The sequence below is a fragment of the Adiantum capillus-veneris genome, chromosome 10 (assembly GCF_014529385.1).
Source record: "Adiantum capillus-veneris isolate H3 chromosome 10, ASM1452938v2, whole genome shotgun sequence".
NCBI lineage: Eukaryota > Viridiplantae > Streptophyta > Polypodiopsida > Polypodiales > Pteridaceae > Adiantum > Adiantum capillus-veneris.
Genome location: NC_140940.1, coordinates 149,389,613 through 149,415,597, shown reverse-complemented (window position 1 = coordinate 149,415,597; position 25,985 = coordinate 149,389,613). Strand labels below are relative to the sequence as shown.

The following is a 25,985-nucleotide window of genomic DNA, read 5'->3' as shown; positions in this document are numbered from 1 at the left end:
GACCTTAGAAATAATATGGAGAGAAAGAATACCGTGTTGGATGTAATAAGAAGAAATAAAGGTGAGCTTAAGCTTGTAAGAGTAGCTGGACAAAATTATCATTGGAAAGAAGAGGACGTTTATACATGGGCCATCAAGTCTCTTGCGGCAAAACAAAAATGGAGAAAAATAAAACCAAACAACGAATTATCTTCTAGCACCCCAATGGTACGTGTCATCTTGTAGGATTTTCTCTAAGTAATGAACTTCTATTATGGCAAAGTATAATCTAAACGTTTTCATGAAATTAGATAGAAAAAGAAAAAAATGATGATGATGATAACCAAGAATTTCATGAGAATGATGGAGGAGAAAGTGAACTACAAGGAGAAAGTGAGCTAGGAGAATATGGTTCACTCACAAAACTTGTGAGTAATCCTCTAGGTATTGGAAATTTATATGAAAACTAATGATGAAGAAAGTAATGCTTTTGTTGTTATTGAATAGCTAAAGGATGCTTGTGCACAAGAAACCACTTGTATATCTATCGAAGAAGAAGAAGAGCAACCACAAGCTACTCATGTAAGCACTTCCAGCTCAAAATGACAATAATGTATGACCTATGATGATAAAATTTGTTATTATGTGTTTAGAGAGAGACGGAAGCATACGTTCCTAAGATGCCATAGGAAAATCATGATTTACAAAGTGATGCTTATGAGGTATGTGTGGTTTACTCCTCTCTCTCTCTCTCTCTCTCTCTCTCTCTCTCTCTCTCTCTCACTCACACACACACACACACACACACACACACACACACACACACACACACAAGCGCGCACGCGCACGCGCACACACACACACAAAGATAGCAATTGAAATAATTGATGTAAATTCAACTAGTTTTGTGTGCGTGTGTGTATGTGTGTGTGAGATATCCGAAGTCAATTGCTTAATGCGCATGCATATAGAAACTACATGTAAGATGAAGAGTTTTTCCAATGCTATCAAGAAAAGGATATGGAAGTAAACAATGAATTAGATGAGTGTGAAGACCATATCACAAAAATGGTACAATTCTAATTCATGTATTTTTTTCACTCTAAAACTTTTTGTGTTGTGTCAATTAATATTGCACTCTTTTCTTGAATAATTTTTGAAGGAAAAAATCAATGGAAGGACAAAAATTATAAGTGGTGCAAACCAAGAACAAAAAAGAAAAAGCACACGAAAGTGCAAGGTACTATTCAAAGATGCTTCACATGGAATATTTATTTAATGAAATACTTACCTTCTTAATTCTAATGTTATAAAAAAGCCATGTTTTCCCACTTCTATAGGCTACTTCTAAGATTGAAGAGCTACTAAAGGAGAAAGATCAAGCTTCAAAGTTTTTGAAGCTTAAAAAGAAAAATGTATTTTTCTTCAAAATAATAAGATTCTTTAAATATTTTTGCATGTGGCTAGAAAATAAAAGAGTGGACTTTAATTGTTTTAGGATCACAAATTTGATGGGGGATGTTCAATGAATCAAAATTAATGTGTGTTGGAATCTCAGGTTTGCAATAAAAGCTAAAAACATTGCCTTACTTATGTTCACATAAATAATACGTCACTTTTAAACCATGTTATTTTGTTATGACAATTATGTAGGCACGAAATTTGTCTTGGGATGACAAAGAAACTTTATTAATGAAGTGGCTAAATCTCAAGAAAGTACAAGACTTGTACCACTTGATCAAGCCAACGTATTTTGCTATGCAGAAATCGAATAGTTTCCTCAAGAAGAGAGCAAATGAGGATACTAATACTTCCACTATGTGTGAAGATTTAGTTACATGGCTTTTGTTAGAAGGCCTGATAAATTTTGATTTTGAAAAAGTTGGGTCTTTATCCATGAAGGATATCATTGTAACAAATGACAAGTAGTTTTATAATCCAACCACATGTTTAAGAACTGTAGCATGTAACACACGTTATGTAAGCTTTGATTTGTTTTACTCATAGCTATCTTTATGAATTAAGCCTACTTTAGTCTCCTATTGTTGAAGTAATCTCTCCTAAATTGTTTGCTCATGGAAAAATTTCTAGATGAATTACTAGTTTGTGTCTACATGTTCCTTAATGAATTATTAGGTGAACTACTAGGTTGTTTATAGAAAAATTGCTAGATGAACTACTAGTTTGCAAGCAACCGTCCTTATATATTACTAGATGACTTGCTAGGTCGTAAACAAAAATTGCTAGTTGAATTACTAGTTTGAAAACACTGATTTGTAAGGTCAAACTAGTAATTGAGTCAACTCCTACATTGAACTAGTAATTTTTTTAAACCATATTGAGACTTGAATTGCCATATGGCTATTCAAATTTCCATATAGTAACAAAATTACTATATGTAGCATGTAGGAGTTGTCTCTTTTTTACTAGTTTGCACTCTTACTAGATGTGTGTATTGAAACTAGTGAATCATCTAGCAATCATATATTTTTAACTATATGGTAAGCTGTCCAAAGCCCCTTGTGTGTGTGTGTGTGTGTGTGTGTGTGTGTGTGTGTGGCTGTTTAAGTCTTAACTAATAAGACATAATTGAATTTTTACATTCAAAAGACAGCTGGCCAAGGAAAAATGAAATGATATGTACAAAAATAACTCAGTATTAGAATTATTTAGGTACAATGATTGTAAGAAAGAGATCCTCTTTCAGTAAGACTAGAAGTAGAAGAACTTCCCCGTTCCTCAGTGAGTAATTCATTACAGAAAGGTTGCTTGCCAATGAAAAGAAAGCCATCCAAGATAAGATAGAGTCCTTACCTGCATCCATCTAAACAAGACAACAATTCTGTTAGCCTTGGATGTGTTTTAAAGGTATCAATGGACTATATCAGTTGTTATCCATGTCCATCTTATAGGTTTTAATTACTTTAAACAAGCTAGTTTATTCATTTGGTATGTTAGCAGTTTTTTATTACTTTATAGACTATGGTGAAGTCCATCAAAATTAAATCCAAGAGCCACCGCTCAGTGGCTATGCATAAAGAAGAAACCATATACTTACCTTTACAATCAGTAGAACCCATGGTACCAAAGGTACTTTTTTAGATAAAAAAATGTGAAATCCGACATCTTTTTGTCAACCAGAGGTTTATGGATGATGGTGGTGATTACCTCGTTTTTTTGACCAATAAGACAACAATGTAATTATTTAAGAGAGTAGCAAGATTCCCCCCCCTTTTTTTTGAAAACTCATCATTTTTTTGCCAAAAGTTTGGAAGCTATACCCAAGCCAAAACATCCTCGGCTATATACTTACCTTCTTATCAAAAAGTCATTGTCGATTATCAAGAACAGTAGTGTCCGGCCATACCAACCATAGCCTTATTTCCAAAGCCAAAAGAATGAGCTGATATATACTTACCTTCACAAAAATGCCAGGTTATCACAATATATAGTGTTCGGCCTAATATGAGCTCCCAATTATGATAAGCAACCAGTTAATCACATAAAAAGAACCCACTATTTTTCGAAACCTGTCAGATAATTAGATACCTTTATCTTTTTAGAAAAAACCAGTAACCACAGTGCTGTGAACCAGCTGTTTTATTTTTGCCAGAGTCAGAGCCAGGTGGCCCATTGGCCATCTCCCCTTGTAGCCACTATTTATGCAATCGGTGACACAGTAACAGCCCATGTTTTAATTCATGTCCAGCTGAAGCCTGAACGGCCATCAAGCCGCCCATTATACTCACCACCATATACCCTCATACATATACTGCCATACATACAAAACGGTTTATGTGGAGGTGAAGTACTGCAGCGGTCAGCCCTTTACATCGTACTTAGGCCACCCTTATTTTTTATGCAGACAATCATGGATGATCATTTTTTATGCATAAGAGACCCATGGCCAGCCTTAATGTCTATGCTTTCAGCAGAAAAAAAACCAGTCAAGCTTATAACTTTCTCAACCTGCAGCCATTTACAAGACTTGACAGAGCCTACAGTACTCCACAGAAGTGACCTAACCAATCCGAGGTCCGGGGCAGTTTTTATATAAGGCAGGGATGCTCCATTCCTAGTTTAACCATGTCAAGTCCTTTGAAAAAAATACCATTTGCACAAATTTTGCAAGAATACCATAGCCAAAAAACCTACATAGCATGTGTGCTTTTATCAAGCAAAAGGTAGGACTACCTTCTTTAAAACCTTTAGTATGAGCAAAAATGGAGTAGTAAAACAGTAAACTCAGCTGAGGTACGATTGAACACCTGAGTCACCTCCGAGGAGAGCTCCATTCTCCTTGGTAGTAGAAAGCAGACAGGAGGTTTTTTCACAAAAGTAACTCAACACACCCACAATAGCTAAGTGAGGGGCAGAGATGTGCCCTCACATGTTTTTATAGCAGGAGGAGGCAAGTCTTGCCTGTGCGCAGTGTCACGGTATCGAGAGAAGAAGGCCATGCTCCACCATGAGTGTGAGATACAGCATCGAACAGCACGCCCATGGCTTTCAATGGGGATCGACAGTCAGGAGGGAGGAAGGAAGGCCGCTTGCACTACTCCTTGAGAGCAGTAGACATTGATCACACTCGACAGATCATCATCATTCAATAGAGGGCTTGGCCCCCAGTAGTAGTGGTCAAATAAAAAATCAATTTATTAAGCTTTAGACCTAGTATGGTCCAGGCAGAAAGAGCCCCTAAAAAAAGGGGGGGGGGTTTGTTTTGTTTTCCTTTTTGGAAGTTTCTTTGAATAGATATCACTAATGAACAGTATACAAGTGTGTGTGTGTGTGTGTGTGAGAGAGAGAGAGAGAGAGAGAGAGAGAGCGAGAGAGAGAGAGAGAGAGAGAGAGAGAGAGAGAGAGAGAGAGAGAGAGAGAGAGAGAGAGAGAGAGACCCCGTAGATGCGTAGTTGATTTGGTCGGCAACCCTAGCTACCTTCTGCAACGCTATCTCCTTCAACTCATGAGCCACCAACTTTCCCAAGTTGAGCTTCATCTTGTCCTCCATTTGCTTTGCATTCCTCACACTTGTCGATGTTGCTGTTCTAGTGGCAGTTGATAGCATCCTCCAAAGCTGCCACGATGCCCTGTGCAAGTGCTTCCACGCAAAAAGCAGGTTGACCACATTGCCAGGTTGTAGTCAAAGGAGAGAAGGAAGACGCAATCAATTTGTCACACAATAATCCATAGTCCACATCATCATCGTCAAAGCAAAGGATGATGTAGCGAGAGTACATTTGGGCAATGTGCCCCATCAACATCAGAAGGAGATCTTATCATATTGGGCTCAGCTTCATGAATCTTGCCATTTGAGTCCAGTGGCATGGTAAAGGATGGGTTGCATCCGAGCTGGAGAGCGTGGGCAACTGCTGAAACGGATGCACGATGAGCAAGAAAAGCAAGAGTCGCTTCCTTGAGCTACATAGTTCTTAATATTGATCTACTCTTGGCCTCAGTGCAGCTTGCCCTCGAGCTGCAGGCAACTCTCTCTCTCAGTCAACCTTGAGCTAATGCCTAATCTGCTCTCGGCTTGAGTGCAGGCCCTCGAGCTACGGGCATCTCTCTCTCTCTCTCTCTCTCTCTCTCTCTCTCTCTCTCTCTCTCTCTCTCTCTCTCTCTCTCTCTCTCTCTCTCTCTCCGTGGGATGATGGGATTGGCTCAGCCAGCTAGAGCTATGGGAAAAGACAACTCTAGCTCCTCTTGGTTCGCGGCTCCATCGTGCATGGAGATAAAGGCCTCTTGCGTGGCAAGGAGAAGGGGAAGCCGAGGAGCCAAGCCGGAGCATATCCACACCTCCACGTGAGCTGAGTGCACTGCTAGCTTTGCGCACACTTGGAACTCTCTCTCTCTCTCTCTCTCTCTCTCTCATCTACGTGGCATAGACTAAAAGCAAAAGCAATGCCTTAACTCTTGTGGCTGCATGCATTTGCAGCCACATGGAGGATAGGGTCGTCTTTTTAATATAGATATAAGATGTCCCTTTTACAAACATGCAAATAGGGAGAGGTGATTATTTAGGGTTCCATGCTTCTAGCAGACATATTATGGGGCAATGAGGTGCTCACAGAGTGTTGCTACGTCTAGGGTCATGCACTTCACCTTAATACAAAACTATGTGACTTTTTCAATCTCCCATGTTTTTGTTGGGGGGGGGGGGGGGGGGGGGGGGGGGTGGTAACACAACAAGAGAGGGGCGAGGAAATGGAAATAACCTGCACATGCATGAGAGGTTTTCCATTTCAAAGACACCTCTTTCTCAGTTCATATAGATAGAGATCTCTACTTTATGTGAGGTGCCTCCATTCCCTATCCAAAAGGCATAGATCCTTGGATTAACAACTTTGATTGTTAGTCTCATGTGTGTGCTTCCATGCTATGATCAAATTACATACATATGCCCATCAGTCTTTGGTGCTTCGTTTTGGCTATCAAACTCTATTATACAAGCATACATCTAGGAGGTAATGCCAAGCATCCTTACTTTGTTCTTTAAATACAATGTGCATAAATGGGAACCATGCACACACACTAATTGCCTTCTATAGCTTTGGGGTCCCAGTGCAATATAGAGAAGTCAAGGCTGATCTCCCTGTCGGAAAATGACTCATTTGACCCTTCCGACTGGTCGAGGGAGATTGTTACAAAAGGGAATATTTTCAGACATCTAGGGGCCCCCTTGGGGGTGGACGTAACCCACAAACAAAGATGTCAGTGGGTCCTGGAAAAAATCAGAACAAAAATGAGTAGGTGGTAGTATGTTCTTCTCCCATTCCCAAGCCGGATGAAAGTGATTAATGCCTTTATGGTCCCGTATATTGCCTTCACTAGCCCGCTTCTCTAGATGGCTAAACGTCACTGGAAAGAGTTCTTAAAACCGGTAAAAAGGTTTTTATGGAAAAATAACACAAAATCCTCCAAGCCATGGCAATGGGCCACTGGGAGTCAGTCGCTCGGCCAGTGAATCAAGGAGGCCTCGGAATTCTCAACCCTGTGGCCCATGCAGAAGCTTGCTGTACCAAATTTGTAGTCTCCTTGGCTAAACAAGACCAGGCTTGGGCTATCATGATCAGAGATATGCTAGAAGCAGCTAAACTTGGTTCCAAAGGAGGAAAGTGGAGAGGGGTAGAGTTTTATGACAAACTTTTAGCCTCGGCGTGGGCTACACTAAGTCTGGGGGCTGGCTCAGGGGAATTGGTAAGGAAATGCAACAGAGCAGTGGAAGTCTTAAAGTGGGGGGAAGAAACTAGATACTTCAAGAACTCCATTTTGCATTGGTCCCCCTGGCTTTCCAAAGTTGTAGATCTGCCACAAAATCCCTATTGGATAGAAGCAGCCAGGAAACTGAATAATAAGGGTCTGAACCGACTGGGGCACTTCTGGGACAATAATAGCAAGAGCTGGAAAACCACTGAACTTCTGGTAACCCAATCCCAACTTAATAGCTTGGAGGTTTTGCTAGTCAACAAAGTGATGAAAGAGCTTGAGAGTGCAGTGATGTCAATCTGTGACTCGGAGTTTGACTGGAATGCCTGGAAATGGCCCGGAAGCAGCCTCTTATGGAAACCCTATTCTAAAGACATTTACCATACAATGATACTAAAAAAGAATTGGTCTAGCCCCCTTAACAAGATATGGAAAAAACAATGGTCGGAGGAAAGGTGGGAGCAAGTAATGGAGAACATCTGGGCGCCAAAGGTTCCGCATCACATGAAGGTATTTCTATGGAAAGTAATTAGGGGTGCTCTTTCGACGGGGGTGAAGATTCAGGAGAGAGGGATAGGGACAGAGCGATGCCTGGTGTGCAGGATGGCTAGGGAAGATCTGACCCACCTTTTTATGGAATGCCCAACTATCACAGGCCTTACATGAAAAAATTTCAAGTGGGTCCAAAGAACATGGAAAATTGATTTTTTCAAGACCGATTTACTCCTTGGAGGTAAGAACTGGGTAGCCCTGCCATCTTCATCTGCACTCAAATTATCAGGTTTTGCTTTTTACATAATGTATGGCAAACAAGGAACCGCCGTGTGTTTGAAGGAGTTCCTGAGGTGGCAAGCTTCATAGAAATTATACAAGAAAGTAGAGTGCTAATATGGACGCTTGGGTGCAAGCAAAACTCGGATGATTGGTCTAGGGTTACTTGTGCCTTGTTGTCAGTGGAATGCTTAGGTAAGGGGAAAATCATGAAACCAGAAGATTAGTGAAGAACATGTTAATGAACCTAGTGTATCAAGGGCATGGGGGCAGGTCATTAGGGGTGGCTCCCCAGATAGCTGATGTAAGTTTGGTCTCTGGATGGTGTCATGGCTCGGCACGAGCATAACAAGTTCTTGTAATTTGTTGAGATGGTCAATATAACTCACTCACAATTGTGAGTTTAAAAAAAAAAAAAAAACCAAAATCGTCAATAGAGAATATGGCTGACAAAGCAATAAGCATTTTAAAGCTGATTTTCCTCTTTTGATTCAAACCTTTGAGGATTTGAGCATGAACTTCATAGATTGGGAAACATTATGGGCACTGGTAAAACGCCGCCGCCTTCAGCAGCGGCATGGCCCCTCCTACCCTCAAGCCTTCCACCTTATCTAATCCTTCTTAGTCGATTACTTCTTTCACAACTTTTGATGATTACATGATAGATTCAAGGGCTCCTTTTGATGATTACATGACAGATTCAATGGCTCCTTCAAAAGCAAAAGAAAAGAGAGCAAGGTGCAAGCCCATCAATGATTATGGTTATTCGGATTTTTTGGTCCATTTGTGTTCTTGTTGAGCAATGCAAATTGTGCAAACATAATCTATATCACGCGACCCGTCGAATGGTGGGTCTCGTTCACTCTTATCAATAGTTTCAAATGACAATCTTATACAATTTCTCAAGCTCAATCATGTGTACACACACTGAAACACTAACACTATATCTCTCTTGTTTCTCTATCGCTCTGAAATGTCTCTATGTATGCATGTAACTATGTGTGTGTGTGTGTGTGTGCGCGCGCGTGCCTAAGAGCCCATGGGAAATGTGAGGGTGTACCTGCTGCTTTAGATTTTAACCTTCAAGTTGTAGCTTGCAACACGTGTGAAGGGATCCTCTTTGCCATAATATAGATATATAGAAGTAGACAGGGAGGGGGGATGGGGGGGATTTTTTTTTTTTTTGGGGGGGGAGAGAGAGAGAGAGAGAGAGAGAGAGAGAGACGTTTCCAACCAAAGGGGAAATGAATGTGACCCCTGGAACTTGTGCGTACACACCTTGCTAAGAATTTTAATTGTGAGTAGACCATACAACAAACGAATGCAAGCTCTTGCATGCACAAAAAACATATTGACCTTCACAACCTACAAAGGCCACTTATGTCTTATTGGGATTATAATTGTGACCTTCAATATGATCTTATCAATATGGTATATACATAAATTTTTTGAGCATGGTGAGGATCCATTACAAATTGATGCACAAAACCAGTGGCATGTATGTATACATACACAGGAAAACAACACCGAAAGAGAGAAACCTTGGAAACATTGAGAAGAAGAGGAAGGAGTTAGCATTATATCTTCTCGTAAGTCTGTAGCCCACATTAGGGGATTAAACAACATGCACAATAGTCATTTACATAATGAATGTGCATAATGAACCCAAAATTGAGTGAATAAGGTATTAAGCATCCAAAAGACTTGCAATCCATTCTTGTTATAAGCATGCTTCATTCGACATAATTGAGAGCTACCCTTCTTTCATCAACTATTGACTCCTTCACGCGGTTGGGCCCAGAATCAAGGGCTTGCTTAGCATGCTCCCCAAAAGCATCCAAAATGACTTTCCATAGCTCAGTTTGCAAGGTACGATCTTGGCTAGCATATCACCTTCATTCACTCATTATTTTTTCCATCTCAAAAATCAAGGAAAATTCTCATGGCGAAGAGTTATCAATAGTCCTAAAAGGTCACCCCAACTCTTGGTACACTACAAAGACTATCCACAAAGGTTATGCCAAAATATAATAGTTTATAGTGCACAATAATAATAAAAAGGTGAAAGGGTCACAATGGCTTTTTAAAAACAATAAGAAAGTGATAAAATCATTAAATTGAGTTCAACTGAAATCAATGTTCAGGAAGGGATTGCCTCAGCTTATCCTTGAGCCTGTTGAAAATCGAGACTAACCGGTTGCAAACCATGGTAAAGGGAAGAAAAACTGATGAAATATGTGAGAAAATAGTTCAAAAATCCTACAAATTTCAAAATTATTGTTAGTATTTTCGGTTTGCTTCTCCACGAGGAAAAAGCTCAACTAGCGGCCGCTTAATTAAAAAGACTTTCTTGAACAATGACTGGAATTAAGCTATAGAATACAAGAAAAGTCAGCCATGTGAGACTATGAAACAAAAGGTGAAATAAAAAGAATATATATATATCTATATATTTATTTATTGATTTATATATATGTGTGTGTGTAAAATTTACTAGAATTATGCAAGGTGAGCTTCACTTTAGCATTCTCAAACAATAGAATGCAATAAAAGCCAACACATGCCAGGATGTGAAATGAGAGGTGAAATTAAAATATCCATTAAATATTTTAAGTTTGAAATAACATTTAAAATAAGTCTCAATCATTACTGAAAACATTGAAAGTATGCCTAACTCAACTCTCCTCTAAGGCTTCTTTTAGAAAGCCAAAAACTAACTACAAAGAGAAAGCTTCACTTCACTATCGTATTTCAAAAGAAACCAACATGAGTCTTTCATGGTCTTCACTTCACTATCGTATTTCAAAAGAAACCAACATGAGTCTTTCATGGTCTGTTATATTGTACATAGAGCTTCAAAACAAATGTACATCTATGTGTGTGTGTCACGGCTATTAATGAGCAAGGTAAACAATGAGGTTCCCCATAAATAGTGTTGGGTGTATTGTAAAACATCATCATAAAGAAAGCGAGATTAATTCTGCAGCGGACCCAATGCCAAAAATTTAAATAATACAACCAAAGTGGTACGCTGCTCTCAATAGCCAAAGTTGCAGACAAAGAAGGGTTTGCACTCTCTTATACATAGGACCTGCCAGCCATGATAGTGTCAATTCTTCTCTCTCTCTCTCTCTCTCTCTCACACACACACACACACACACACACACACACACACACACACACACACACACACACACACATGCACACACTCACTAATACCTTTCGACATTTTGCATCTCATCTTGTCACTGCCACGGATGAGGGCTAATTAAGCCTCCTTAGCACTACAAGCTACAGCTTGTAGTGTTCCATGAGAGGCACGCTATAGGCGAAAGTCCTTGAAGATGGTGTAGGTGATGACCCAAAGTCAGAGCTAAGTGACCTGACTTTTGAGGATAGCGAGGTTGATGAAGCAGGCTTAGAGAGCTAGCAAATGAAGCTTTTGAGGTCGGGAGCTCCATTAACAACAGCTTGTGCAAAAGAAATCATGCTTCATGTAGGCGAGAGAGAGAGAGAGAGAGAGAGAGAGAGAGAGAGAGAGAGAGAGAGAGAGAGAGAGAGAGAGAGAGAGAGAGAGAGAGAGAGAGAGAGAGAGAGAGAGAGAGAATAATGCATTTTTGGGGGGCGGCAAGAATGCAATGAGAAAGCGATGGATCAACTGGACAACCTGGACGGCCTCTCTTGGAGGTGCTAGCGCCTGGCATGAGGATCTACCTTTGTCGTAGCTGAGGACTCGCTGAGCCTCCTCTCTATTGAGAGTTGCATATTATAGTGTCCCATGAGTTGGTTGATGCTACAGGCAAAGGTGAGGGTGGTGCATGCGGTAGGTTGATGATGAGTATGCAAAGAGTACAGAGCGAGATGGGCAGATGAAGAGCGGAGGTGAAGGTTGTGAGCAGGTGAGCAACCATGGCTAGGGAAAGGTAATTATAGCATAGGAGCTGGCCTCAACTTCTAAGACTTGAGAGGAATGTTCAAGAATCACATGTGCATCGCATTAGAGTTCGTGGGTCTAGAGGTAGTTGATGCGTCAGTAGGCGTTATGTTTTGGTGCTCCTACCTAGGAAATTGGGGGAAGAGTTCCTACGTGGCACTGGCACTGGCACTCTATCTTTGTCTCAACTATGGGCTCATTCTAAATTGGATTTTTGCTTGCACTTTGCAGTTTGCGCCATGTGTAAAGGGGAGTTTCTCTCTTGTCGGCTTGAGGTTCAGAGGACAATGGCCGGACTCCTCAGAGGATGACATGTGGCGGAGGGGGGGGGGATCCCTTCCCCCTTTATACATAGTATAGACTCATGAAGTTTTTGGACTTGAACAAATGGCTTTTGTAGATACCATGTTTGCCAAGGCACGACAAGCACCGCAAGCTTGGGTAGGGTTCACACCTCAAGGTTTGCCCCAACTTGCTTATGGTCCTAGGTCTAAGGAATTTTTAACATAACCTTTGGAGTTCTTTAATGAAGCTAACCTTAAGGTCTTTAAGCTCCATTAGGTAGCATTGCTCTTTGACATACAATCTCTCATTTGGACCCTTTTACCTTGGCCTCGTATTGAGATAGATCCATAAGCACATGTCTATATCCTAACCCTTGTTTTCGTTTATTCTCCCACATTAAATAATCAGTTTAACATGAGAAAATCATTTAGGTTGGTTAGATATTAGACTTTATGACATATACAATTTATTTTTATTTTTCTTTGGGTGTTGGGGGACGGGGGGTGTTCTAGCGAGATAAAAAAGTGCCTCCATGGAAAGAAGTATGTTCTCAAACATCATACCAAAATATGTAGCATTCAATATTCCTTGAGAATACATGGCATGAGTGACCAACCCATCGTAGGAAAACCTGATTGGATTTGAAAGTCAATTTGCTATGTGGAATCAGAGAGAGAGAGAGAGAGAGAGAGAGAGAGAGAGAGAGAGAGGGGGGGGGGGGGGGGGAGGGGGGGAGGCTGATTTGGGCATCCATATAATCTCCCCCACACACACACACTCTCTCTCTCTCTCATTGTGTGAAGTGCAAAGTGCAAAAGCTCCATCTCCTTCTCCAAGCTTGTTGAGAGCCTACACCAACACTCTTGGCTATGGAATGCAAATCCAACCAAGACCCATGCTTCAATGCTTAAGCTTGCCATATTTTGCATCATCATTATTATGCTATGCTAAGAAAGAAGAGTGATGATAAGTGAGGAACTATCTCTTTCTCGTATGTTACTTCTTCTTCCTCTTCCCTACCCTCATTCCCCGCCGCTAGCTCTCTCCACCTTTGAAGGTGTTTGAGGCCTTGGGATTGAGGCCGGGGATGGTTAATGCTTTTACAAAGTTTATGTTATGCTCGTGATGCATGAAGCTTTCCATCTTCATTGCATCACCTAGGTCACAAGGAGCACAAATATTGTATTGTACCAAGTCTCTCTTGATGGGAGAATCTATAATACAAAAGCCTATTGGAGGGGAGACCGGGCTCCACATAAATCCGTTCCTCAACTATTGTCAAGTTCTCTAAACTCTCTCTCTTGCAAAAGTATTGTTCATGCCAAGTTAATTAAGTATTATGGTTATGTTGCTACCGCTAATTAAATTCACCCATGTTCTCCAAGTAGTCTCACAAAAATGCTGACTCTAATTCTCTTAATTTTGCTATTCTCAAAGTTCATAGGCCATTTTCATTACATTGGTATCAGAGCTATTGGTTTCTCTTTTCTTACTTAAGAAGAGAGGTCCTTGAGTTTTCCATGAAAGGTTGGACCTGTTCATTGCAATAGGGTAAGTGGGACATGGATCTATTATCTTGGTTGAGAAGGACTTAGTTTGAGGTACACCATTGGGAACTATAGTCTTAATAATGGATTCTCTTGGGGTTTGCATTTGGCTTAACCATTATTGCGCTACGAGCAAGCTCAACAGGAACCATAATCAACCAAGCAATGTTAGACCCTCTCCACTAGTCTTTGAAATCAACTATGTAATGGAAATGGCCTATGAACTTTGCGAATAGCGAAATTAAGAGAATTAGAGCGAGCATTTTTGTGAGATTAATTTGAGAACGTAGAGGGTGAACTTAATTGATGGTAGCAACATGAACATAGTACTTAATTAACTTGGCATGAACAATACTTTTGCAAGAGAGAGAGTATTAGAGAAAATGACAATAGTTGAGGACCGGATTTACTTGGAGCCGGTCCCCCCTCCAAAGGCGTTTGTATTATAGATTCTCCCATCAAGAGAGACTTGATACAATACAATCTTTGCGTTCCTTGTGACCTTGGTGATGCTATGAAGATCAAAAGCTTTGTGCATCACGACCATAACATAAACTTTGCAAAAAGCATTAACTATCCCAAGCTTCAGTCCCAAGGCCTCAAACACCTTCGAAGGTGGAGAGAGCTAGCGGGGAATGAGGGTAGGAAAGAGGAGGAAGAATCATTCATAGGAGAAAGAAATAGTTCCTCACTTATCATCACTCTTCTTGCTTAGCATAACATAATAGCATAGTAATGAAGATGAAGAAAATGGCAAGCTTAGGCATTGAAGCATGGCTCTTGGTTGGATTTTCATTCCATAGCCAAGAGTGTTGGTGTAGGCTCTCCACTTCTCAAAAAGCTTGAAGAAGGAGATTGAGCTCTTGCACTTTGCACTCCACACAATGAGAGAATGTGTGTGTGTGTGTGTGTGTGTGTGAGAGAGAGAGAGAGAGAGACATTATACCCCCCCTCTCATGCTTGGTCCACACCTCTCTCTCTCTCTCTCTCTCTCTCTCTCTCTCTCTCTCTCTAGTAATATTTAATTATATCATTTGGGACATGTGTCCTCTTTTTCCTCTTTGAAAAAAAGAACTTATTTATTTATTTTTATGCATCTAAATTCTCTTGGACCCCTTTAAAGCCTATCCAGTAGGATTCAAGCATATCATGAGGGCCACATGTGGAGAATTTTTCCATGTGTCTTATGCTTCTTAAGTCAATTGGTTTCAATTGAACACTTCAAGCACTTAGTCAATCAAGCATGGAAACCCTTTATGCCTCTTGATGAGAGTTTATCTTTGAATTGAACACTTCAAGAACCTTAGTCATTTTAAGCATAAAAATCACCTCGAGCTTTGGACAAGGTTCCCACAAACACTTTAAGCACTTTAGTTAGCAAGTCGACAATCACCTCATGGGTGGGTAGGGTTCCCACCTCAAGGTCAGCCCTAGCTTGCCTAAGGTCAAAGAACATTTTAACACTAACTTTTGGAGGTCTTTAATGAAGCTAACCCTAAGGTCTTTTAAGCTCCATTAGATGCACGTTGTTCTTTGATAGACTACCTCCTTTTGGGCCCCTATTAAGATGTAACCATCTCTCCTCTTGGTCCCTTGCTGAGGTAAATCTAGAAGCACTTATTGCACATTTCTCTTTAGTAGACCATCTCCTTTTGGACCCCTATTGAGATGCAACCATTTCTCCTTTTGGTCCCCTGTTAAGATAGGTCTAGAAGCACATATCTATATCCTAACTCTTGTTCTCCATTTATCTTCCCATATTAAATGACCAATTTAATATGAGAAAATCATTTGGTAAAGTTAGATATTATATTTTATGACATTATCTCTCTCTTGAAATCATAGTCGTCCTTGACTATGAGGTAGAGAAGATAAAGCCTAGTCATTAGTCTATGTTTTGTAGCGGGTAGAGGATCCCTTTTTACCCTACGACATCATTCCAGAATGGATCACTAATCCATTTGGTGCTCGGGAGACTTAGCTAACGCAAGCATGTATGCTCTTTAATCCATATCATACTTCTAAAGTAGAGTGACAAGTTCTACTTGGTGTTTGGGTGACGTCGTGCACAAACATGATCCTAAGCATGCATACCTCTTTAATTTTGTGCACAATAAAAGAAAGAGAATGAGTCTTATAAGACAAAAACATTGTTCATTTAAAATGCATTTTCATTTGCTTACTGTAGTGTAGCATTGTAAGCATTGACAAGGTTCATATTATCCTTAAGCTAGGTTCCTTGCATCCATCTAGCATCTTAAAAAGGATAACTCTTAAACTTAACAAGATATCATTGGATAATGTTGCCGTTTCTTAGTACCTTGTCTTCATGTCGAAGAATTGATTTAAGCTGCAACAGCTCCTCTTAATTTTTGATCTCTCGTGGGTCCTCCATTATTGGTTCTTTTGGTGGCTCTCCTTTGTTAGGCTTGACAGGCTCACATGGTTAGCATTGTGAATGAGCCAATGGTTGGGAAACTTTAACTAATAAGCCATCTCATTGATTGGCTTAAGAATTTTAAAAGAAAGGACCATAGTATCTTTTTGCTAGTTTAGCATAATACTCTTGGTGGCTCGTAAGGTTCTTGCCCGTAGTATGCCTTAGATGAGCCTTGAGAAACTTTAGCAAGACCCAATCATTTTTCTTAAAGGGTAAGGCTCTTTTGTGCTTATTAGCAGCATCCCTTTTTGCATTTACTGTGAGATGGATATAACCTTTTTAATCTTTGGAAAAGATTCTTGTAAGTCTCGGCTATATTCATCAGCAAAACGAAGATCTTCCCATATACCTCAAGTAGTAAGGGACTTTTGGATCTTCCCTCTTTAACCTCGAAAGGTGCTTTCCCCATAAAAGTATGTACAATGTCATTGTATGCATACTCTATAAGAGGTAGTACTTCTCTCATTAAGAACGTTCATCTACTTCCATGACATAGGCTTTTAGTAGATTTAAGAATCGTTAGATTAGTTATTTCACTTTGGTCATCCGTTTATGGATGATAGGTCAAAAGAGAAATTTAATCTACTTTCTTGATTCTCAAAGAGACCCTTCTAGAAATTACTATTCATTCTTGGATATTTGTTCGACACTATGGATGTTGCAAGCCATGATACTTGAAAATTTGAGATCTAAAGAGGGTTGTCGTTTGATGTGTCTTAATTATAGTCTTTTTGACAGGCATAGACTGTGTTTTCTTGCTAATCCTGTCAACTGAAACAATCCAAGTTTCTTCCCTTGAAATATTTTCAATTTTTGGTATACCACGCATTTTGAAACATACTCTTGTATGTTTACTTTTCATGTTAGACCAACAGAAATGCATTTCTACTCCTCGAAGGGTAGATCATGGAATCCCTCTTTGCTCCGCATAAGGAGAAGCATGAGATTCATACATGACTTTCTTATTGTAAGGGTGAGTAACACATAGCCTATTGCCGTTTGGAAGATAACCATCCTCAAAGGTGAATGGTTCTTTTTTTTTTCTTTCCTAATGCAAATGTTGTAGTTACATACTTAAAGTCTCAGTCACTAGCATACTCATCTATCATAAAAGATAGATCATTGTGAGTTGCTATAGACACCACATTTACCCTTGGTCATTGTGAAAGTGCATCAACCACTTGATTGTGCTTGCCACCAATGTGAGCAATATGAAATTTAAATTGCGTAAGAAAATTTGCCTACCTCCTTTGGTTGTTGGAGAGCTTGGTTTGAATCATGAATTTCTTCAGGCTTTGTGATCCATTCATAGGATGATTGGAGCTCCCAAGAGATAGTGCTTACATGTATCTATGGCATGTAGAACAACTAAAAGCTCTTTTTCGTATATGCCCAAGACCCGTCCATCGGCATTGAGCCTTCGGCTCTCATATGCTATGGCATGCCCTTCTTGAAGTAAAACTGCTCCAAGGCAATCACCACAAGCATCACATTGGACCTCAAATGGCTTTGAGAGATCCGGAAGCATAAGGACTGGTTAGGAGGTAAGCTTCTCTTTGAGCTTGTCAAAAGCATTTTGTTCTTTAGCAGTCCATGAGTACTTAACGTTCTTCCTTGTTAAGTCATACAATGGTCCTATTGTTTGAGAGAATTTTTCTATGAAGCATCTATAGTATGCACACATACCAATAAAGCTTCTTAGCTCATGTAGATTCCTTGGATTAGGCCATCCTTTTATTACCTCCAACTTTGATGGATTCATACATATACCATCTTGAGAGATAACATGACCTAAATGTTGAATCTCTTGTAGGAAAAATTCACTTTTCTTTTGATTAATGAAAAGCTTATTCTCTCTCACAAGTTGAAAGATTACCTAGAGGTGTAACTTGTACTCAAGAGAATTTGAGTGGCCTGAAGATTTTTTTCCATAGTGAGTTTGAATGCAGTTGGAGCATTTGTTGGACGGATACGCCGCGACGGACGTCAACATAGCGAGAACTCACTTAACATATAATGTCAACTCACGACGGAGCTCGACCCGCAAGCGCGTGGAAGCAAGCAAAGGGTGTCAACCTCTACTCGATCGACTAATGACTACTTCCTACAGAGATATCAAATCTACATGCCGTTGGTTCTGTGAATGTGAGAATCTCCTATGATGCTACCGCAAGCCAAAATCCCATTAGACGTTCTCAAAACGTTACGAAACTTGAGGGATATCCTATCAACACCAACATGCCACTCTCCCTAAGGTCCGTGACCAAAAAAACCTACCCAATACCCTCCGTGCAGAAAATGCGTAGGATGTCTGGCCGGTTTTTGCAGGTTGACATTTTCGAAAACTAAAGTTCCTAATGTGTAGCTCTACTCTCTCTGATCACGTGGATATGCTAAAATACAAAAACGGACAACAGTTACTCACCGAAACTCCAAAAGTAGCTCGCCGGTGAATCTGTCAAAACACAGACGAACGCGCATGATGTAAGCATCAACGCGTAGCTCTCCTCGTGGGCAACACACTGTTGCTCTCCGTTTGCGATTCTGACCACTGTAGCTCCTGTAGCACACATACACACTCTGTCACTCTCTCGCAGTCTCCCAACGACACAGAAGATCAGATTATTAGAAGTCCTTTTACAAAGCTTTAGGTTTTGGCTTATATACTAAGCCTTAGAAAACGTAATGTCCGACCAAAATGACCTTATTTGTGCCTAAGCTTCTATAGAGCTTAATTACAACACCGTGAGCTGGCTTTTCTCATCCAACAAGCATTTGTGGCCAAAATACAATTGCCGACTTAAAATATGAAGTTCCCGTAAACATTACAAAAGTGGCCAAATGGCTCAAAATAATAATAACGGGATATTCGATGATGTCCATGAGCTTGTATCTTCACATTACAACATCCATCGTCGTCTTCATCACTTCATCAGCATCTTTATTAGGAATCTTTAGAGAATCTTTGAGGAGTCTTCATGGAATCTTTGTGGAAGCGTTGTTGAAAGGTTGACCTGTCAACACTCTCCCCCTCCGAAGTCTTGTCGTCCCCGCCAAGACCCTATGTCTGCAGTGGCCTTGACGAGTGCTTCATGTTTTGGTGTTGGTTGAAGCTTTTGTTGTTGTAGTTGCTTCTACTCGATGCTTTGTATGTTGTAGAGTTACCTTTTTCTTGTACATATAGTGTAGTTGAAGCCATAGCTCTCCCCCTCCGATTGGTTGTTGTAGCGTGAATAGGTTGAGTGAGGTTTGTTGTTGCAGCAAGTCATTATCTTGGCAGCTCTGTATTGTTTGTTCTTTGGGTGTCATCCTGCATGTGTACCTGTAATCTTGAAGCCTTTTTGAATTTTTTCTGGGCCGTTCCCCTTTGATCTTCTAGTTGATGAGCATGTAGTTGTTTGGGGATGTCGTTGGTCTGCTTTTCTGTGTTTTAATAAGAAAAATAAAATACTAAAAATAAAATGTGGCGTATATTACAAAATGAAGGTCTTGGATACCTAGATAGGACTAAAGGGAAAAACCCAGTGGGAAAAAAAATGCCTTTAGTCACAATTAAATGTGAGGCTATATGTACTTATGTTTTGATGTAACCGAGTTTTGTTGAGTTGAAGTACTTATGGCTGTATGGCTACTATTATTGACTGGATATACATTGGATAAGTGTTAGTAGCTTGAAGTCAAAGTCGTTGTTGTTGAGCAAATGCTTATGAAACCTGTTACCGCTTCGTCATCATCATTTTGTTGTGTAAGTGCATGGGTGGAACACAAATCGTGTCAAATGCAAACGTCCAATGATGGGACATTATATATGCTTGCACAGATAGGTGCATGGGAAACAATATGCGGTGCGAGAGGAGTTTGAATGGGTGCTTCCAGGAGTGAACGTAGCTAGAGAAGCAAAAATATATTTGACTTCAAGAGCTGCCGTTACTCACAAGAAGGGTTTTTGTCGACGAGGTTTTTTTTCACTCTCCTCACTGTGTTCATGTGCGTGAGTGTTTTTTGGACTACTCTACCACTCCACTATTTAAAATTGTTAGACTTTGACTCTTCTGCTCACCTGTCCAGCATGAGCGACTCCATTTTACAATATGCTCAACTCTTCTAGCTTGAGCTATAATCTAAATAGCTAGACTCATAGACCTCAAAAAATATTAAGACATGAAGCTTGGGTCTGACGCTTGCTCATTTAGTGGCTCAGCTGCCTGACTCTTGACTCTTATGCCATGATTTTTATGGCGACTTGACTTACTCTTGGGAGCTTTCGGCCAAGAATAGGTTTTGAAATTCAAAACTCCCATCCTCGAAGAGAGGATTTGTAAAGGACCATACAGGCAATATTGGTTTCTTTTGCCATACCTGGGTGACCTTGGTTGTCAAAATTTCTTTTTGTTGTTGTTGGTCCCTTGGTTGAGAAGATTGGCTCGCTCCATTCTTCGTAACACGTTGTTCATCATGTCTTGATATTTCTTGAGATCTAGAGATGACTTCAATCTTCTTCGGTATGTGTTGTTCTTTTGGCACCCCATTTGTATCTGCATCGTGTGATTAGCGTGTCTTTGCAGATATCCTTTGCCTGGACTGTGACATTGTCCTTGATTTTGCCTTCCGTGAAATTGCGATCATCTTCAAGCTGAAGTCGTGTGATTGAAGAATGTTTACCTGGCATCTTTGGTAGCCAGATTCTCCGATTTTTTTGATAGTAACCTTGTGCTTGAAGAATTGTAGATGGCACTTCCCATGATGTTTTTGATGTCGTATTGAGATGTACAAGAGTGCCATTTTTGGGATTATTTACCGATGAAGTCCTATGTTGGTATGAAGGCCAGCTAGATTTGAAATTTCCTGCGTACCTTTGGCGAGCCTTGTTGATTGGTCTCCTTTGGCGATATAAATATGAGCTTTGTTGCTTTTGGGGATGCTTTTTGAAACCTTTATCCACCGCATAAGCCGAAGTCTGTGGTTTTGGTAACCAAAGATTCTTTTGACCTTCATAATAGCCTTGCTTTGCTAAGTTGTAGTGGGAGGCCATCCATCCCATGTGTTTACCTTTCGTCAATTGGCTAGGATCATTTACCCATATTAGGTCCTTGACTTTAATTTCTTCAGCTTTAATGTAGACCGTTGAAACCCTTTGGCGGCGGTGATCTCGCAGTGTAGGGTATTTCGGTTGAAAGGTTTTCTTTGGAGTTTGCCTTTCATGTGGAAGCATGTGGTCAGTTGATATAGAAGCTCTATCTTGAACTTTTTTTGGTTGGATCGAAGACTCTGATTTAAGAGGATGCGTGTGTTGGTAGGACATTTGTGTGCTAACTTTAACTTTTCCTTTGTCAGCAGCAGCCGATAATCTTGGAGCGGTCGTAGGATGACCATCATTGAAGATTCAAGTTCTTCTGCCTATGTTTTTGCCCAATTCTGGGACAAAATCAAATGTGTACTCATTTTGGAGGAATCCACCACTAGGAATTTGTCTTTGATTACCTTTGACCGTAGTTTAAGGGTAGCTTTTGCAATCCCTAAACTTGTGACGACTATTCCATGTGATATAGGAACCTGTACCTGAATTTCATACAGTTCTGGCTTATCTAGAAGTAACCACAGCCCATAAGACATGACATTAGTCGTGGCAATGAAATCTATCTCTGCTGTAAAATTGAATTTTAGTTTCTCATGCACATCCAACGAGAATTTTATCTTCTTGTTGGCTGCCAAGTAACTGATGTCCTCTTTGCTTTTGGTACTTGTCTTGGACTTTTGTGCCTTGGAAGCTTTGTCATCCTCTTGTATGTTGAACTTCTTTGTCATTTGACTGGTTGTAGCATGTTCCAAGTGCTTACTATCTTCTGTTGTAGCTGCTTGTTGGTGTTCATTGCTAGTTTTTGACTATGACGCCTTGATTCTTGATTTCAGAAGCTCTTTGTCACTATTTACTTCTTCTAGCACTTGAAGGTCATTCAATGGTGACTTTTCTTCTTGGAAATGTTTTGAAGCTTGTGTAGCAAGATGTTGAGGTCGACTCTCTTCTTGTGATGCAATGGTCGCCGTGGCCTTTGGTTTCCATTGTTCCATGGGTTTTTGTAGAGTCTCTTCTCGAAAATATTCATTCATATCCTGTATTGCTTGTCCTTGGTAGTCAATCTTGGACTCAGTCATTTCCTGTTCTTCTGTGCATTCCATGTCTTCAGTTACATCTTCTGTTAGCTTCTCATACTCTTTGATTTGTTCAATCACCAATGAAGAGTCCACAATAGAGAATTTATTTGGTAGACTTTCAGCTTCATCCATTGATTCTATTTGCATGTCTTCCACTCGGGACGTGGCACTAAGATTTTTTGTTACCTCTGCCACCTCTGCTTGTGTTGGCTCACTATCGTCAGAATCTTGGCTTCTTTTGCTCTCGAACCTTGAACTGTGAGCTTCATCTTCATCACCTTGTGGATGCTTTGACTTGTCCTCACTGAGGTTCCTTAAACGATCTTGAATCATCTGATTCAATTGATTTTTTTTGAAAGCCTGATTCTCTATGATAATGTCGTTGACACCCTTGACTTCAAGAAACTGTGTCTTGAGCCTATCTTTTGTGCTCTGCGACAAGATCTGCTTCTTTTCCGGAGATCTTGTTGGGGATTCTTTCTTCCGTTCCCTTGTTGTTACTGTCTGAACTTTGCTTTTGGCTTGTTGCTTCTTCTTTTCCATGTGGAGCTTTGCTGGGCAGTCCTTCACTAAATGACCAATGGCACATTGGTCGCATATGTTGTTATCTCAACATGTGCACCCTTTGGATGAGGCAGCTCTCCATAATACTGCTGATAATGGTTTCCTGTGGTTTCTAGATACAGATATGACCTTTTCTTTGCATGCATGAACCTGTAGATTACGACTAACTTAGGTGTATCCACTGGATTCGTCTCTTTATCCCTCATCGTCTTGTCCTTGAGAAGCTGAAAATAGCTTCCATTATTGCTTGCATACAAGATCAAATCCCTATCCATGCTTTCTAGCAGTTGTAATGCTAATTCTTCCATCAGTATATGGTCTTTGACGTGGGGCTTCTCCATAGCCTTATGGCTATGTTTCCGAGTTGATTTTGGCGAGTTCTGCACCGAGGGTGAAGATCGAACCGAATCTCTGTTTTCCGTTCCCCTTGATGGTGCTTTTGGACGGGGTCCAAGTATGTGACTTACAGGTTGCCCACAATTGCTAAACTCATCCATGTTTTTCACAGCGGCTATTTTATAGTGCCTATCGTATTTGTCGACCACAATGACATCTTGACCTCACCTTCTACATTGGGCATTGTGAATTTCCAGTGGTCTCTCCTCCGGCTCAACATCTTCCAATGCTTCTTGAAATTCCACTTGGGCTCCTGAAAAGGACATTGCTTCTTGTAAAGTTGGACTTCTTAATCCCACTCTTGAAGATATAGGGCCTCTTTGTTGAGTTTGAACTCCCCCCATCCGAGAGGGTTCCATATCTGATGTTGGCATCTGTTCAATGCCTGATGATATGAATTCTTGTGCTTTGTTAAGTAGCTCTTGAGACCGAGCTAGTTCTTTTTGAAGTTGTGCTACCTTCATAGCTGGTACTTCTTGTGCTGGTGTGGTGCACGAGACTTGTGTTGTGTCTTTCCATGTTGTGTCTTGTGTTGTGCCTTGTTGTGTGTCATGTGGTGTGTCACTCATTTCTGCATTGATAGCTGTAGGTGTCAATTCTTCCAGGTGCGTAGTTAGAGGTAAACCCATGACGAGATGGTATACATTACCACCTTTAGACATGTAGTCTTCCCCTCTGAGCCAAACGCTTCTGCTGCAAAATAATGATTGTTTTCTACAGGAACTTCATGACTTGTGACAGCCCTATAGTATCGACCGCCTTCGTCTCCATAGAGGGTACCAATTTTCCGTTTTCCATCTTGTGCTTTGTACATAAAACTACTTGGAGGATATGTGTAGATATCTGTAAGTTGATCTTTGTACAACATTTCTATCTCATTGTCGATGTATTTTCCGTGCTTCATGTAAATTGATCCCAGAAAGTCTTCCGTGAAATCTGGATGTGGGTGTAGTACATTCTTCGCTGTTTCAACTTCCACATATTGAGATGTCCGAGTTTCCTCTTTATCTTTCTTTGTCTTGATGTACAAATTCCGATTGTCATCCTCATAGCATGGCAGTCCTTTGTAGTATCCAATCAGATAGATCCAAATTTGCTCTCTTGTAATTTTTGTGGATGTACTTGAAGCTTCTTCCTGACTGGTCTGATTCCTTTGAGACGCCATTGCTTTCGTCTTGACTCCCTTGTTGTATCCGTTCGGTGATAGCTCTAATTGCTTGCCTCAATGCTAATAAAAATTATTAGCACCCTTGTGTCGGTCTTTTTCGCTTGAGGTCCTTCGGCTTTTGTGGATGCCTTAATCTTTGAGTTTTATGAATTGGGCTTTTCTTGAACTTCTTAGCTCCCTTGCTTGCCAAGGCTAATACTGACTTGTCTGGCTTCTTGCTTTGCCTAGAGCTTTTTAGCAGACCTCGATCTAGTGGAAGCACTGTGATAAGTTATGCAACTTACCACTATACTACAACGACTGCTCCCTTTGTAGCGATTCTTGAGTCGAGCTAACCTGTGTTCACTTTAGCACACAATCTACAAAATTCTATTTAGCTGGCAAAGTTTTTCACAATGAATGCAAAAATTCTTGATGTACCTTTGACGGCCACACTTGTTCCTTGAGCTCGGAAGTGACTTTCAAGTTCGCTTTTAGCTGAACTAAACTTAAGCTAGCACAAGAGAATTATGCACAAGTCGCAGTGATTTGCTAGCAAAAATCTTGTGTTAAAGTTCTCCAAAACTTGCGAGTGTTGTTGCAAAATCAAGAGTCCTTGTGTATGGTCTTACTGCTACCAGATTTGTGTATGGACGTACACTAGGCCGTAGTTAACTTTTACACCTTTCCGCGGGTGACCAATGGTTTTCCCAAAAGATAATTTCAATCTGCTAACTTAGCAGTCTTCAAAAACCGTGTCCGTTTTCTCACAATTCTTTCGAACTGTCGGTTTTAGACACTTCTAACTTCCAGATGCATTTTGAGGCCTTAAACGATGTTTTTTTCAAACTTGAACTAAGCGGTTTTGCTCTAAGATCTCTAGTGTCTCTCTCAAGCTACGTTTTGAATTAAAAACTTTTCCAATCCGATACCGTTTGTGAAAGTTATTGCCAAAACAGTGAATTGCAGTTTAGAATGGCCAAAATGAGTCCAAATTCAATTTTGAAAGAAGATTTGGGATCTCTGTGACACTGTGAACACTCTTGTATGGTCAAAATTACAGTTGGACCCTAAAACTGGCCTGGAGACATCCTACGCGTAGGATGTCTATATGCTCAGAATTTAACAAAATTTGGTCTAGAGACTCCCCTTAAGTCCAACAACACAATGGTATGATCAGAATTTCATTTGGACCTAAAAATGGCCTTGAGACATCCTACGTGTAGGATGTCTTTTTGCTCAGAATGACTTGAAATTTTCACCCCAGCTTCTCCTTGATGTGCTGATCACAGTGGTGTGCTCATAGGTTGGTTAGGAGTCCTAAATCAAGCTGGAGACATACTATGCGTAGGATGTCTAAGTGCTCAAATTTTGTCCAAACTTGATCCCAAGATTCTCCTAGGGCTCAGCAACCCAATGGTATGCTTAGATTTGAATTTGGATGCCAATAGGTCAAGATTTGGGCTGTATAAGCTTCTAGTGTACTCCAAGAGTAGGATGTCTGAGAATTCCTGTCTTTGCTTGGTAAATAGGCCAAACAAGGTCCAAATTCACTTTTGAAAA

General features: G+C 40.4%; 1 long non-coding RNA gene across 1 annotated transcript in view; it reads left to right on the top strand.

Moving 5' to 3' along the window:
- The first annotated feature begins 10,902 nt into the window (after window positions 1-10,902).
- Window positions 10,903-25,985, top strand: part of LOC147449848 (uncharacterized) — a 35,749-nt gene continuing 20,666 nt past the window's right edge. The window contains exons 1-2 of the long non-coding RNA XR_015189562.1: window positions 10,903-10,982; window positions 12,122-12,350. This is a non-coding gene — a long non-coding RNA (uncharacterized LOC147449848). The remainder of the gene's footprint in view (window positions 10,983-12,121; window positions 12,351-25,985) is intronic.